Below are 14455 nucleotides of genomic sequence, written 5' to 3'. Positions count from 1 at the left end.
CGTTTCTAGCTTGGTTATTAATAAAGCTTTTCATTTCCATAACTTAATTCATTAAGTTTGGGGAATAATGAGTATGGCTTTTCATCTTTCAAGCTAGTTAAAGAGACATAGAATTCCTCTATAAATAGGGATCCCCCCTTGGTGAAGATAGGTAGTTGTGGTGTGTTTTCAAAGAAGAATGTTAAGTGTGATTTAAGAGTCTTCTTAAAACGTTTGTGAGTTTTATTTTGAGTTTGGCTTCGAGTTTGGTTTCATGTTTGTATCGTGTGGTGATAGAAGGAAGGCACATGTCAAGTTCGTAGTTGCGATATACTTTGTGCTAAGTACATCATTGTTCGTCGTTGTATCCTTGGGGACAAACGTCCGTTGAATCCTCAAGCACACTGTGGAGGGGACGAATCTGTTTTAAGGAAAGTGTCTAACGCACCTCGACGGTTTTCCTTTACTCTTCTTTTTCAGTTCAAGTTTTGTCTTTCCGGATCTTCTCTTAATTCTTTGTTCCCCTTATTATATTTTCAATTTTGGCTAACACTTTTGACCTAAACTCTTTTGTTTAATTTAGTTGATACCCTTTTGTTTTGGCCAAAAAAAAACAAGGACCACTAAAGGAGGTCAAACCAAAGACTTATGGAAGTTGGGGCTCATCCCCTCTCAATATTGGATCAAACAATTGGGGGTCGTAGCATTGACCTCTTTTTTATTTTAATTGATTCAATACAATAGGGGGAAAGATTATACTGTACCCTAGCAAGACAATACACTCTGGTTAACATATTTGAGACAACAATCTTGAAGAAATGTCGCATCTAGTAATGTTGATTTTGCAATGCTCATAGCCACTAAGGCCATTCTCGATTTAACTAGAATAGAACCACTTAGTGGGGACAATTTCAAATGTTGGCAAACAAAACTGTTGCTAGTTTTGGACGTAGCCAAGCTGGACCACCTGTTGCTGAACCAAATATATACCAGTGAACCAGCAACAACTGATGATGAAAATGCAAAAAAGGATATATTGGGAAAAAAAATTACCTGCTTGCTCTTTTACTAGAACCCAAAAGAGAAAGATGGGTTAAAAAACTGTTGATTGTCTGTTTGTTGGCCATGCAAAACCACAGTGGTGCCTATAGACTCTTAATGTTAGAGAGCGTTGTGTTAGATTGAACACTATTATGGAGACAAAAAATGTAGAATTCTTTGAGAACATTTTTCCCCTTAAAACTAAGAGTGAAAAAAATTGTTCCTAAGACCTCTAATGATTTAGATATGGCGATAGTCAAAGAAACTGAAATTGAATTAAATAGGAGTACATGTGCTGGGAAAGAAAAGGAATTTGGAAATGATTACTTTGTGTATTTATTAGATAATGATCATGTAACATATAATGAAGTGGTAACCTCTTTGGATGCTCCCTTTTGGAAGGAAGCCAACTAACAGTGAAATGGAATTTGGCTAATCATACTTGGGAATTAGTTGATCGACCTCCTAAAACAAAATCAATATGATGTAAATGGATATTTAATAGGAAATTAAAGCCCAATGGTTCAATAGATAAGCTTAAGGCTCGGCTAGTAGCTAAGGGGTATAAACAGAAGAAAAACTTAGACTATTTTGAGACATATTCCCTTGTAGCTAGGATAGCATCTATAATGACTTCGATTGCATGTGCTGCTATTTTTAACCACTTCATCAAATTGATGTGAAAATAACTTTACTTAATGGATATTTAAAGGAAGAAATTTTTATAGAACAACCAAATGGATTTGCATCACCAGGTAATCAAAATAAAGTCTATAAGTTAATTAAGTCTCTTTAGGGTCTCAAATAAGCACCTAAACAATGGCATGAGAAGTTAGATAAAATGATGATCCCTAGAGGATATTCTACAAATGATGTAGATAGATTCATAAGCACTAAGTTTGATAACAATGAGTCCTGAGTAATAATTTGTCTATATGTTTGTGAATGTGTCGCTAACCAATAAAAAACAAATTCCTATACTAATTTAGCTGGCAGTTTTGATAACAATGAGTTTTGAGTAATAGTTTGTCTATATGTTTGTGATTGTGTCGCTAACCAATCAAAAACAAATCCTATACTAATTTAGCTTGGAGAAAGTACGGGGTTGAATTGCGGGGAACTAAAATGCTAAGTTACTAAGATTGAATTCAACAAAATCTAATGTAAAGTAAATCTGAATTGTTTTTATTCTACTTTAAGAAACACAAAGAAATTAAAACTATGAATAAGTGAGGTTATTCGGGATCTCAAATCCCCAATGCTTTTCACTAACAAATATAAGTCTACACTTCAAAACAAAAGATGGTCTCTCCTAGATATGCCATATTTTTGTAAGACTATCGTCCTTCACCGAAGCTTGGCATGCTTAGTTTGCTTAGCTATATAACATCATCGGTCAGACACAATTAAAAGCATAAACTAGAAGACATATAACTATCAAATTAATGAAAGAAGCAATGAATCATCTACATCCCAAATAATAATGGAGTTTAGAGAGGGGGTTGTGGTCTCCCCTCTTGCACAATGAGAGAGAGAGAGATGGATGCCAAGATCCCTATTCACTCTCTCCCTCTATTCGTGGTTCACTCCTCCTTCTTATCTTTCCCACACAATATGAATTTGTCCTCTATACCTGCTAATTTGACCCTTATTCATTTCTATTTTGGGAAATCTCAAAACAATAAAGTTGTAGATCTTTTCATAATATTTCCATAGCATTTTGAATCACCTCAATACAAGTTCAGATGAGAGAATTATGCCCAAAATACTCAAGGTGGGTCTACTTGCAATCAGATCTTGCTACCAATATTTTTCCTTCAACCTCCACCTATTTCCGATTTGGCTATTGTTGAGAAAGGCAATGTCAACATTGCCACATCAGTCTTCATTAGTTTTGATGATAACAAACATGAATTACTAATGGCTATACTGAGTTGTGTTTGTTAGTTCAATATCAGAGCAAGTGGACCAAATCCAACTCAATACTGAATGCCGAAGACCAAGTCAAGTCTAAGACCAAGCCAAGATGGACATGAAGTCTAAGTGAAGATGAGCATGAAAAATGGAGTACAAAAAGACTCAAGAACATCAATGATCATCAACTCAAGCTCAAGCAAGAAGACTTAACAAATTATGACTTAAGTCACTTCATGTACACTCATATGTACTTGTACTCAATTATACACTTATCATGTCATTAGATTGACCTAGGACATATTAGGAGAGTGTATGAAGCTTAAGATTGGCTAGAAAATCCTAAAAACCCATCAAGTACCTAAATGCACATTACTGTGCATTCTATGCTGCACACGTTCGTCTGTCTGATCACAAAGAGTCAGACGGAATTTCTGTTTGGTTCTAACTTAAGCCCAACAACTATTTTTTAAATGACTATTTTTGAGATGGAGCCCCATTTGATTTAGACAGACATCTGTCTGGACTGAAAACTGGGAGAAAAATTTATCCATTTTCTATCCGTTGGGGGTTTGGCTAAGGCACTTAAAGACTATCTATATAAGCTCAATTCACCCCATTTGAGACCTTGAATCTTGCCAATTGATTAACTACTCCCAAACACTCTCAAACTCTCAAATTATAAGAAAACACTTGTCTTACCTCTCACCCTTACTCTACCATTGAATAACATACCAAGGTGTTTAAGCAATCTCATTGGAGCAAAACTTGAGGTGATTGAAGGCTTTTGTTGGAAGGTCATTGGTGGTGCAAATCATATCATTTAGGCATACAACTCTCATTGCATCACACTCACATAAGGGGTAAAGTGTCACACCCCTTATTAGGTAATCTCTAACCATCCATTGTATTTGCTTGTCTTCAATTCTAAGTCTAGGTGGACTAGAATTGGCTTTGGGTGCTCTTGCCCGTGAACAAATATTGATTTGGGTGTTCTTGCCCATGAACAAAGATTGAAGTGGGTGCTCTTGCCCTTGAACAAAGATGGAAGATGGTGTTTTTGCCCTATTTAGAACAAAGATTGCAGATGATGTTCTTGCCCTATTGAACATAGATTTTAAGGGTTTGATCTCTACCTATTGAATTGAAAGAGAATCACTAATGGAAATCTCTCTTAAGGCCAATAGAGAAGTGGACGTAAACTTGAAGTCAAACCGTTATAAATTCTTGTGTTATGGTTGTTTATTATTGTTTACTTTCATTTGAATTTGAATTTTCAATTTATCTTAAATTTGCAATCAAATTGAAAAATTGAGAAATTCCATTAGTTGCAACCTACTCACCCCCCTCTATGTTGCACCAACAGCTACGATTTGTGCTCTACTTGCATGAATTAAGATTGAATCTCATCAATTATGAGTCTTGGGCAGCAAGATTGAATCCCTTGATTTTATTTTGATTAAAATCCACCAATATCTAATATATTTGTTAACTTTACTCCATATTATCTATAATAACCAAAATCACATTATTCTTGAAAAAGACACAGACATTCAATTAGCTCCCTTCTAATTAATTAAGTATGAGAAATTAAATCAAATAAATAATGATAAATGCATGATTATCAAATACCCCCACACTTAAATGTTTGCCAGTTCTCGATCAAAATGAAACAATAAGCAATAGTAAAAAAAAAAAAGTTACCCTAGCGGATGAGTTGTGTCTCATGAATGTTTGCAGAGAATATACACACAAATTTCTTAAGTGCTTTCCTAATCATTCTGGCAATAGTAAGAGTAAAAAGATATATTCCAAGATAGAGACAATCCATTAAAGATTGAAGGGAATATAAGCACCACTACACTTATGCTCTTTGCACTATGCTCTTTGCACCCCCTCTTGAGTCTAGCTCTAGGTAAACAATTCAATTGAGAAGTCTCCTCTTATCTTCATATCACCAGTTCACCCTCAGAAAGATTGATCTAAGTACTAAGCATTACCAAGAACTCAGAATCTAAGCAATAGTGACCTTCTTAGATATTTCACATATATAAGCACATTAATTCACTTATTTCTTTAAAGCACACAATTCTAGTTTGTGCAATGTTTTGCCTCTTAATCTTTCTAGATGTCCCATATAGCAAGTGTTGGGTCAGCTGCTCTTAAGCCAGATGGCCTTAAGGGACTAGGTGTAGAACAACCCTCGAACTTACTTACTTAAGCCAACTAGGCTACAAGCTAAGAGTGGACCAAAGCACCCCAACTGTTTGATGCGAGGCACGATGTTGGTGACACTGAGACCCGGTTACTAAGAAGAAGGTCTATACTTTAAACTTTAGCAAAAATTTTCACATTATACATCAACTCAATTCACATTTAAACAATCTAAAATTGGTCTCAACTCATCACCAGAAGCACATGGCAATACAAGACAACTAGATGGTCAATCCTTTCGGACTACCTGTAGTTCCTATTTTCTAAAATAACCTCAGTCTCAAACTGTAAAACCTATTACAATTCTCTCAAGAGGGTGCTTAATGGGATTTCTAAAACACTAAAACTCTCATTTCTCATCCAAGCAAGGAATTAAAACATTTATCTTACCAAAGCAAAAAAAAGATTGGGCACTTTTTATCTTTGTGACAATGCTCTACCAAGTATAGTTGACACCACACTTAAATTATGCAATGATCTCAGTGCATGGAATAGATAAAGGAAAATAATAACATAATAGAAGAAAATAAAGGAAAGAGTGTACCCAGTGTTTGATGTAATGATAGAGCATGCAACGTTAAAACCTAACAAATGAAAAATACAAAGAAAAGAAGAAAAAAAATAATATCTAAACAAATGGGTTGCCTCCCATAAAGCACTAAGTTTAGAGTCTTCAACCAGACTCAGTAAGAGACTTAGGAAGAGTCTTGAGGCAAGTCTTCTAAGTCCAACTCCTCAATAAGGTGGCCATCAGCTAGGCCATCCCCATAAAGCTTCAGTCATTGACCATTAACCTTAAAAGCATGTCCAGTCTATGGGTTCCAAATCTAGTCTATAAATGGCAAGGGGAAGTTATCATTCTTGGAAACTTTGTTCAACTTTCAATAATTAATGAAGACAGGCCAACCCATAGTGGTACGAGTTGGGACAAGATTATCATTTTCGTTTGGAACCATAGTGATGCTGGATTTCTTAAGGACAATCTAGGTAGGATTGACCTCTTCACTATTAGAGATTGGGTAGATAATGTTGACATCTAACCAATTAATTACTTTATTTTTCACCAACTCCCTTGGGTTCAGACGATGATGAGGATCCCTATGAGGTTTCGTTCCCATCCTTACAATATAGCATGTGCATACATATAGAAGGGTCTATGCCCTTAAGATTAGCTAAGGATCAGTTAGTGGTTGCCTTGAATTCATAAAAAACTCCTAAAAGTTGGCATTCTTGCCTAGGTGATAGATCATAAGAAATAATGATAGAAAATGTTTCATTTCCCCCCCCCCCCAAGAAAGTATACTCTATATTGGAAAGGAGAGGTTTAAGATCCAACGTAGTGGGAGATATGAGGGATAAGGGTTGGGAGAATGGTGACTGCTCCAAAGAAGTGGAAGAGTCCAACAATGTGTTGATTTCCTCAATATATATTCAGGTCAGATTCCTCAAATGTCAAGTAGTGTTGTAGGGGATCATCAATAAGTATGTTTGAAATATAATCAACGACTACCCCATCAACAAGATTAATTGCAAAGTACTCTTCATTTCTATTTGGGCTTAAGGAGGCATTGAAAAAATTGACTCTAAGTTTCTTATTGCCAAATGATATTTCTACAACACCCAATCTACAATTGATGCAAGCATTTGTAGTGGCTAAAAAAGGGTTGTGCCAGAATGATTGGTGGAATGTTATTGATAGTCGAATTGTCCATTTCTAAGATTGTAAAATCTACATGAAAATATAAATCCTCAACTTTTACCAAAACATTTTTAATTAGCCCACGGGGTTGTTTGATTGAGCAGTCTGCTAATTGTAGAATCACAATGAGTTTTAAATCTCTTAGACCAAATCTATCGTAAACTGAAACAGATAAAATATTCATATTGACTCCCAAATAAAGCAATGATTTACTTATGAATATATCTCCAATGACACATAAAATTAAAAGTGTACCTTGATCTTTAAGTTTAGGGGGCAATTGGTTGGAAATTACTAAGCTGATTTGTTCAGTTAGATGCACAATATTAGGAGTCTAAGTTTTCAACTTATGCTTTTGGGTGCATAAATCTTTCAGAAACTTAGATAAGTTGGGACTTACTTGATAGCATCTAATAGTGGGAGATTGACACAAACATGTTGGAACAATTCAATCATCTCTTGCATCTTAGCATTCTTTCTAGAATCTAGAATTGAGAACTCAATAGCTTCAGGGAAAGGGGCTTTTGGGTTTCCAATTTGTTAATGGATTGAGAATGAGGATGCAACAATTGAGTGTTTTGCTCTAGTTCACTAAGTGCCTTTGGTACCTTGTCCTCAAATGATGAATTATGTGAGGGTTGGGGAGCTGATGGTTGTTCATTTCTATAGGCATTTTGTTGCATATTAAATAGAGGTGGCCTATAAGGTAGTTGATTAAAGGGATTGGGCGTTGAGTTTCGCCAAGAAAAATTAGGGTGGTTTCTCCATCATGGGTTGTAGGTATTGGAATATGGATCATTGCCCGATTTAAAGACTCCTTAGGCCAAATGGGCATGCTCCTAAACAAACTCAGGGTATTGTGCAGCCAAATAGTAATTAGTGACATTTGTGGGAAAAGCTAAAACATAAAGCCCATGCTTCAGTCTGATTAGGTGGAGAGGAACTTGTTGGAAATGACAATGGGTTTGTTGTCCTAATGACCAAAGATAGTCTAATTTCTTGGATAGCATGCCAACCTTAGTGTTCATTTCAACGGTAGGATTGATCTCATAGAGCCCGCTCTTCTTTGGTTGCCCAATGGATGGAATCTTAGTTCTAGCTGCCAAGGCATGGTGTTGAGAGTTTTCACTAAGGGTCTCAAAAATTCTTATGCCTCATTCTCATTCTTGTGCATGAAAGTCTCACCATAAGAAGAATCAATCATTTGCCTATGTTGGTCTCTAAGACCATCATAAAAGCATTTAACTAATTGCCATTTAGGAATGGCATGGTGGGGGGACTTCTTACGTAAATCTTTAAGTCTTTCTCATGCCTTATGAAATTGCTCTCCTTCTTGTTGGGAGAAAATCGTTATCGCTCTCCTAAGGATATTGGTATGACCAATGGGGAAGGATTTTTTAAGGAACCCCTATTGCATTTCTGCTCAAGTGGAAATTTTAACATTATCCAAGGAATGAAGCCAATGCTTTGCTTTATCCTTAAGGGAGATTGGGAAAAGAAGTAACCTTAAAGCATCGACTGAGAGATTTTAAATTTTAACCGTGGAGGACATCTCTAAAAACTCATCTAAGTGCTTATAAGGCTCTTCATTGGCGAGTCTATAAAAATATGGTAGCATTTGAATCACACTAGACTTGATTTCATATTGAGCTGCCTCTATGTTGGGCAACTTAATACAAGAAAACAAAGTATAGGTAGTAGGAATGAAATGCTCACTCAAAGGCCTCATTGGTGGCTCATTGTTTGCCATAGTTCTTTGCTTCCTAAGGTTGGCCAAGATTCGTTCTAAGTCTAAGTCAAGCGGAGTCAACTTAGGGTTTAAGGATCGGTGATCATGCATACACACGGAAAAAAAATCTAAATAAATAAAATTAAAAGAAAATAACTACAACAAAAGAGAAGGTTTAGGACGTACTTGAAGTGCAATCCACTGTGATCTTCTTAACAGAAATTACACATTTGGGATTGGAAGATTGAGTTTTATTTTTTTTTTTTAAAAAATTTTAACTAACCTAAACAATCTAAACTAATGCAAATATTACAATTGAAATTAAAATACAATTATATCTAAAAAATAAAAGACAAGAACGTAAACTAATTATCAAATCGCTATTTTTGCAATTATCTACAAAACAATAAAAAAAGATTATTTAAATAATCCAAAAAAAAATTAGAAATTAAAAACATTTAAATAACCCTAAAAATTCTACCTAAGTGACAAAATCAATCTTAGCAACTATGATTCGGTTCCCTAGAAACGGTGACAAAATTTGATCGTGTCATTAGCCAATCAAAAATAAAGTCCTATACTAATCTAGCTAGAAGAAAGTGCAAGGTTGAACTATAGGGAACTAAAAGACTAAGTTACTAAGATTGAATTCAAGCAAAATTAATTTAAAGTAAATCTGAATTATTTTTATTCTACTTCAAGAAACATATTAAACTATTAATTAGTGCAAAAACTTCAAATATGAATAATAGAGGATCTTTGGGATTTTGAATCCCCAATGTTTTCACTAACTGATATAACTCTACACATCAAAATGAAAGTTGGTCTCTCCTAGATATGCCCTATCTTTGCAAGACTATCATCCTTCACAAGGCTTGGCATGCTTAGTTTGCTTAGCTATAGAGCTTCATCGGTTAGACTCACAATTAAAAGCATAAATTAGAAGGCATTTACCTATCAAATTAATGAAATAAGCAATGGATCATCTACATCCCAAAGAAAAAGGAACTAGCTAGTCATCATAACAAAGCTCATGAAACAAATAATAATGGAGTTTAGAAAGGGGGCCGTGGTCTTTTTCTTGCACAATGAAAGCCAAGATCCTTGTTCGCCATCTCCCCTCTATTTGTGGCTGACTCCTCATTTTAATCTCTTCCACACACTATGAATTTGCCCTTCTTGCCCATTAATTTGACCCTTATTCATTCCTATTTTGGGAAAACTCAAAACTAGAAAGTTGTATATTTTTGAGTCCTCTTTCCATATAATCTTGAATCACCTCAATCCGATTTCAGACAGAGAGTTATACCTAAAATACTTAAGGTGGGCCTACTTGCAAGATTTTCAAATTTTGTTACCAATTTTGTTCCTTGGACCTCCACCTATTTCCAATTTGGCTAATATTTGTGCTCTCCTTGCATGAATTAAGATTGAATTTCAGCAATCACGATTCTTGGGTAGCAAGATTGAATTCCATGATATTTATTTTGATTAAAATCCTTCAGTATTTAATATATTTGTCAACTTTGCTCCATATTATTTGTAATAACCAAAATCACCTTATTTTTGAGAAAAACACAAAGATATTCAATTAGCTCTCTTCTAATTAATTATGGGAAATTAAATCAAATAAATAATGATAAATGCATGATTATTAGTTTATGATCTACTGATTTTTAGGTTTAGTCTTGATGTGATCTTGGATACTAAAAATATGTTGTCCTCTAACTTTGATATGAAGGATTTTGGAGTTGCTGATGTAATACTAGGTATAAGATCAAAAAAAAAAATAATTCAAAATGGCTATGTGATTTCTTAAAATACATTGTGGAGAAAATTGTTGGGAAATTTGGTCAATTAAGCCCTCTAAACACACCATATGTTTCCTAGTTTAGTGAAACATAGTGATCCTAGTGCGGTGCAATTAGAATATGCACTACTGCCACAAGTGATTGGAAGTTTGATGTATCTGATGAATTGTACTACACCTAATATAGCTTACATTGTGAACAAACTTAGTAGATATACCCAAAATCTAGACAGGATAACTGGACTACTTTGACTAGAGTTCTTAGATATCTGAGAGGTACTATGAATTTGGGGTTACATTATTTAGGCACTCTTGCAGTCCTAGAGGGGTATATAGATGCCAATTGGATATCAAATTTAGATGAGACTAAGCCTACTAGTGGGTATGATTTTACATTAGAAGGTGGAGCGATTTCATGGAAATCCTCCGAACAGACATGTGCAACATGCTCCACTATGGAGTTTGAGTTTATTGCCTTAGAGAAGGCAGGTTTTGAAGTAAAGTGGCTCAAACCTTTTGAGAAGCATTTCCTTGTGAGCTAGACTAGTTGCATTTGTGTCCATGCATTGTGATTGCCAGGTTGCTATATATGACTGCGCTAAGAGCCAGATCTACAATGGCAAGAGTAGGCATATACACCTGAGACATAACATTGTGAGTCAGCTGTTATCTAATGGGGTTATGTACTTAAATTTTGTGAAGTCAGAGCTTAATCTTGCAGATCTGATGTATGCAGCATAGTGCATTGCTACAACGATGAGGTTGCGTAGTTTTACAGCATTAAGGTTGAGTCTACCTCTAACTCTAAATGCTTATCCATAACCTAGATTGGGTAGTGTACGTGACTATAGAGTACAATTGATGGAGGCACCTATGTGAGTGTGGGGTGGAGCTGCCCCTATGAGAATTAGGCAAGTATCTCTAGAGCACTCATCAGTTCCAGATACCGGCGCATGGCCAAAATGTGCCAAATCGATTTGAACAACAAATACATGAGGTTGTGATATGAGTAGTAAGCACTTTTGTTTTACACTAAAGGGAGGAGGTTCATTGAAACTTTATGTTTAACCAAGTCCCGTGAATCAAGACTTATCTACTCTATGTATTGGTTCATAGTTCAAAAAACACCAATACTTATGCGTCATAGTTTTTTTTCTTGATCAGACATTCATTACCTTGAAGGGTGGTATCTCCTGAATTTGAATGTTTTCATTTTTGTGCTCGAAAGATGAGATGTCATCTTGTCATGAAGGATAACTCTTAAATTCAAAATTCAAATGGTTTCCTTTAGTGTTGGAAGATGAGGTGTCAAACTTATTAGGTAGTTGTCCTTCACTTTTATTCCTTCACTCCTAAGATCTCACCAACCTTGTTTACAAAATTACTACTAAATCAACCTTTAAATGTCTTTTCCTTTCTTAAATAGTAAAATTCTCACCAACTTTGTTTACAAAATAGTTACTCCTCAAGGAAATACGAAAGCACGGGGGCGCCAAGGGACACAGAGGAGGAACAAGGCAAAGGAACGGATTACAGACGAAATCTGGACCAATAAGCACAAGAGAGCACAACCAGGCCCCAAGAGAGACATGGACTAGGGGAACAGACAGCTCAGGACAGCCAAGAAACCAAGAATGGAACTATCATATCCCAAACCGAGCTCAGCATATCTTGAAAACAGCGCTATAGGTGCTAATCTGATGGATGACTGTAATAGAACAGCTAATATCTGTAACTGCTTTTAATTTTAATGCATTTTAATTTTCATCAAAAATAAATAAATAAATAAATGTTTTTCCCTCTTTTTGAATAGAGAAATCAATTCAATCAATCTACTATTAATACGAGATTATTGCCATTAAGGTATCTTACCATTATGATTGACTACTCCCTAAATTAAAATGAGATTATTGCCATTATGGTATGTTACCGTTATGTCTGATTAAGTTTTTTTGGGGGAGAAGGGGGGTAAAAAAGAAAAGGGGGGGAAAAAAAAGCGGGGGGGGAGACAACAACCCAAAGATTTCTTCATTAATTTCTTTTATTACCATTGTGGACAAATTTCTATAAATAGAGGGGTTGATAGCATTGGAAAACTATTGAATACTTTCCACTTTTATTGTTTTTGTAAATGCTTTTCTATCATCTCTTATTTCCTTCTTCACTGTTTAGTCAAGGTAGTGTCATTGATGTTCTTGGAGTTTCTTTGACCTTGTGCTAGGATTTGAAGGGCTGTTGCTGCTGAATCTTAAAAGTTATTTTGGTTGAGACCTGGTAGCACCAATTCATGGATTGAGGGGCTAAAATATTTCCTTTAAGGACAGGTGTTCTCCTACTGTTTGAGATTTGGATTGCTACCATTAAGCATTTTTCAATCCTTGTTAATATATTTGAACCAACATGTCTGCAAGGTTGGTTTGGGTTAGTTTTCCAGTAATGCTAGGGGAGAAATCTCACATGCAACATCAATTTCTGCAGCTTGACAAGTGTCTTATTAGGTGAAGCACTAGCGTGCCATAGTGCGCTTCCGGTGGCGGTCCAATATGGGCATGCAAGCTTGCTAGTCCATTCTGATTCTAAACCTCTAGTGGATTTTCTACAAAAACTATAAGGAGTGGTCCCACCTGATGTGGAACAAAGTCATTGGAAGATACTTGGGCTTTAATGAATTCTTCCACTTATTGTATTTTTGTTTATCTATCAATGGAGGTTATAAGCAATTCGGCTGACTCCTTGGCTCGAAAGGCCCTATTGATCATGTGTGCGATGGTCTAGAGATGTTTCAATTCGTAGCTATGGGAGTCGAGTTAGAATGTAACATCGAGCGGGGGCTAAATATTGATATTTCCACATAAAAAAGAGAGGCAGAATTCAAAAATTGAGAAAGGAAGCGAGAAAATTTCAAAAATTAAGGGGGTGCCAAGTGCTAATGTTTCACTTTGATGGCGGACTTGAAAAGCCACATATAGAAGCTTTATGTGCAATCATTCTGGATAACACTTACATCTTTTGTATTATCGTGGCTGCTGGAACAAGAGTTAGCCAATGCTTATTCCTTAGAATAAATTGGTAGGGTCAAAATATCCCTTCATTTTTCTATTGTTCTCTATAAGCATCAATCGTAAGGGTCCTCTTTACCATTCTGTATGAATGGACTATTTCATATGAATGGACTATACCATAAATATGGTAGAGGGGCCCATCCAATTCTCGTTTGTCCATTGCTCTTGAGACATGGAAAGAGGGCGGCTATATATAGGAGAAATCTCAAAAAATTGAAAAGGGGGGAAAATTTTAAATTTTTTTTTTGGGTGGGGGGATGGCTCCCTTTGCAGAATATAATTTTTTGTGTTGAGGTTTATTTGATGCTTGAGGTCCACCATATTTCATTAATTTAGCATTTCTTAACCTATATAATGCATGCAATTTAGCACGACGACACACATTCTTGGTGATAAAAATTGAATAAAAAATATTTATATGACTATTGATTGATCATGTATTTGTACTCATAAAACTCATAAAACTCGAGTTTAGCTGGGAGTAACATTTTCCAACCCAAAAAAAAAAGAAAAGGGAAGTAGCTAGTAACATGCATCCATTTGTTTATATATAGTTACAATTCTTATATGATTTTTATTATCATATGCAAGATGATTTTTATTTTCATAACTCAAGTGTAAAATGAGAGATTGGAAGAAACTGCAAAAGTTATTAATATCTATAGTTGGTGATAGTTTAGAGCTTGTCCTGATCAATCAAAGTTTATTAAGGTAAATTCCTTTCATCTCCAAAACAATTTGGGTTATTGAATTTTTTCATGTTTTTTTTAAAACACCTGCGTAGTATATTATATTGTATAATACATACAAATATTACATACAAATGAATCTCTTCCTGGTTGCCTCATCACATACAAACTTGTGAAGCCCTGGGCTTCAGGTAGGCAGTGAGGATCTAACCAAAGCTTATGCAGAATATGCATTAAAATTGCTAAGTGGTTTGCACATCAATTGGTTTTCTTTACAGTGGTGGGAGAACTCACACTGCATGAAATACTTAAGAACAT

The sequence above is a fragment of the Hakea prostrata genome, chromosome 10 (assembly GCF_041222555.1).
Source record: "Hakea prostrata isolate BN-2017 chromosome 10, UWA_Hpros_2, whole genome shotgun sequence".
NCBI lineage: Eukaryota > Viridiplantae > Streptophyta > Magnoliopsida > Proteales > Proteaceae > Hakea > Hakea prostrata.
Note: the sequence above shows the minus strand (reverse complement) of the source record.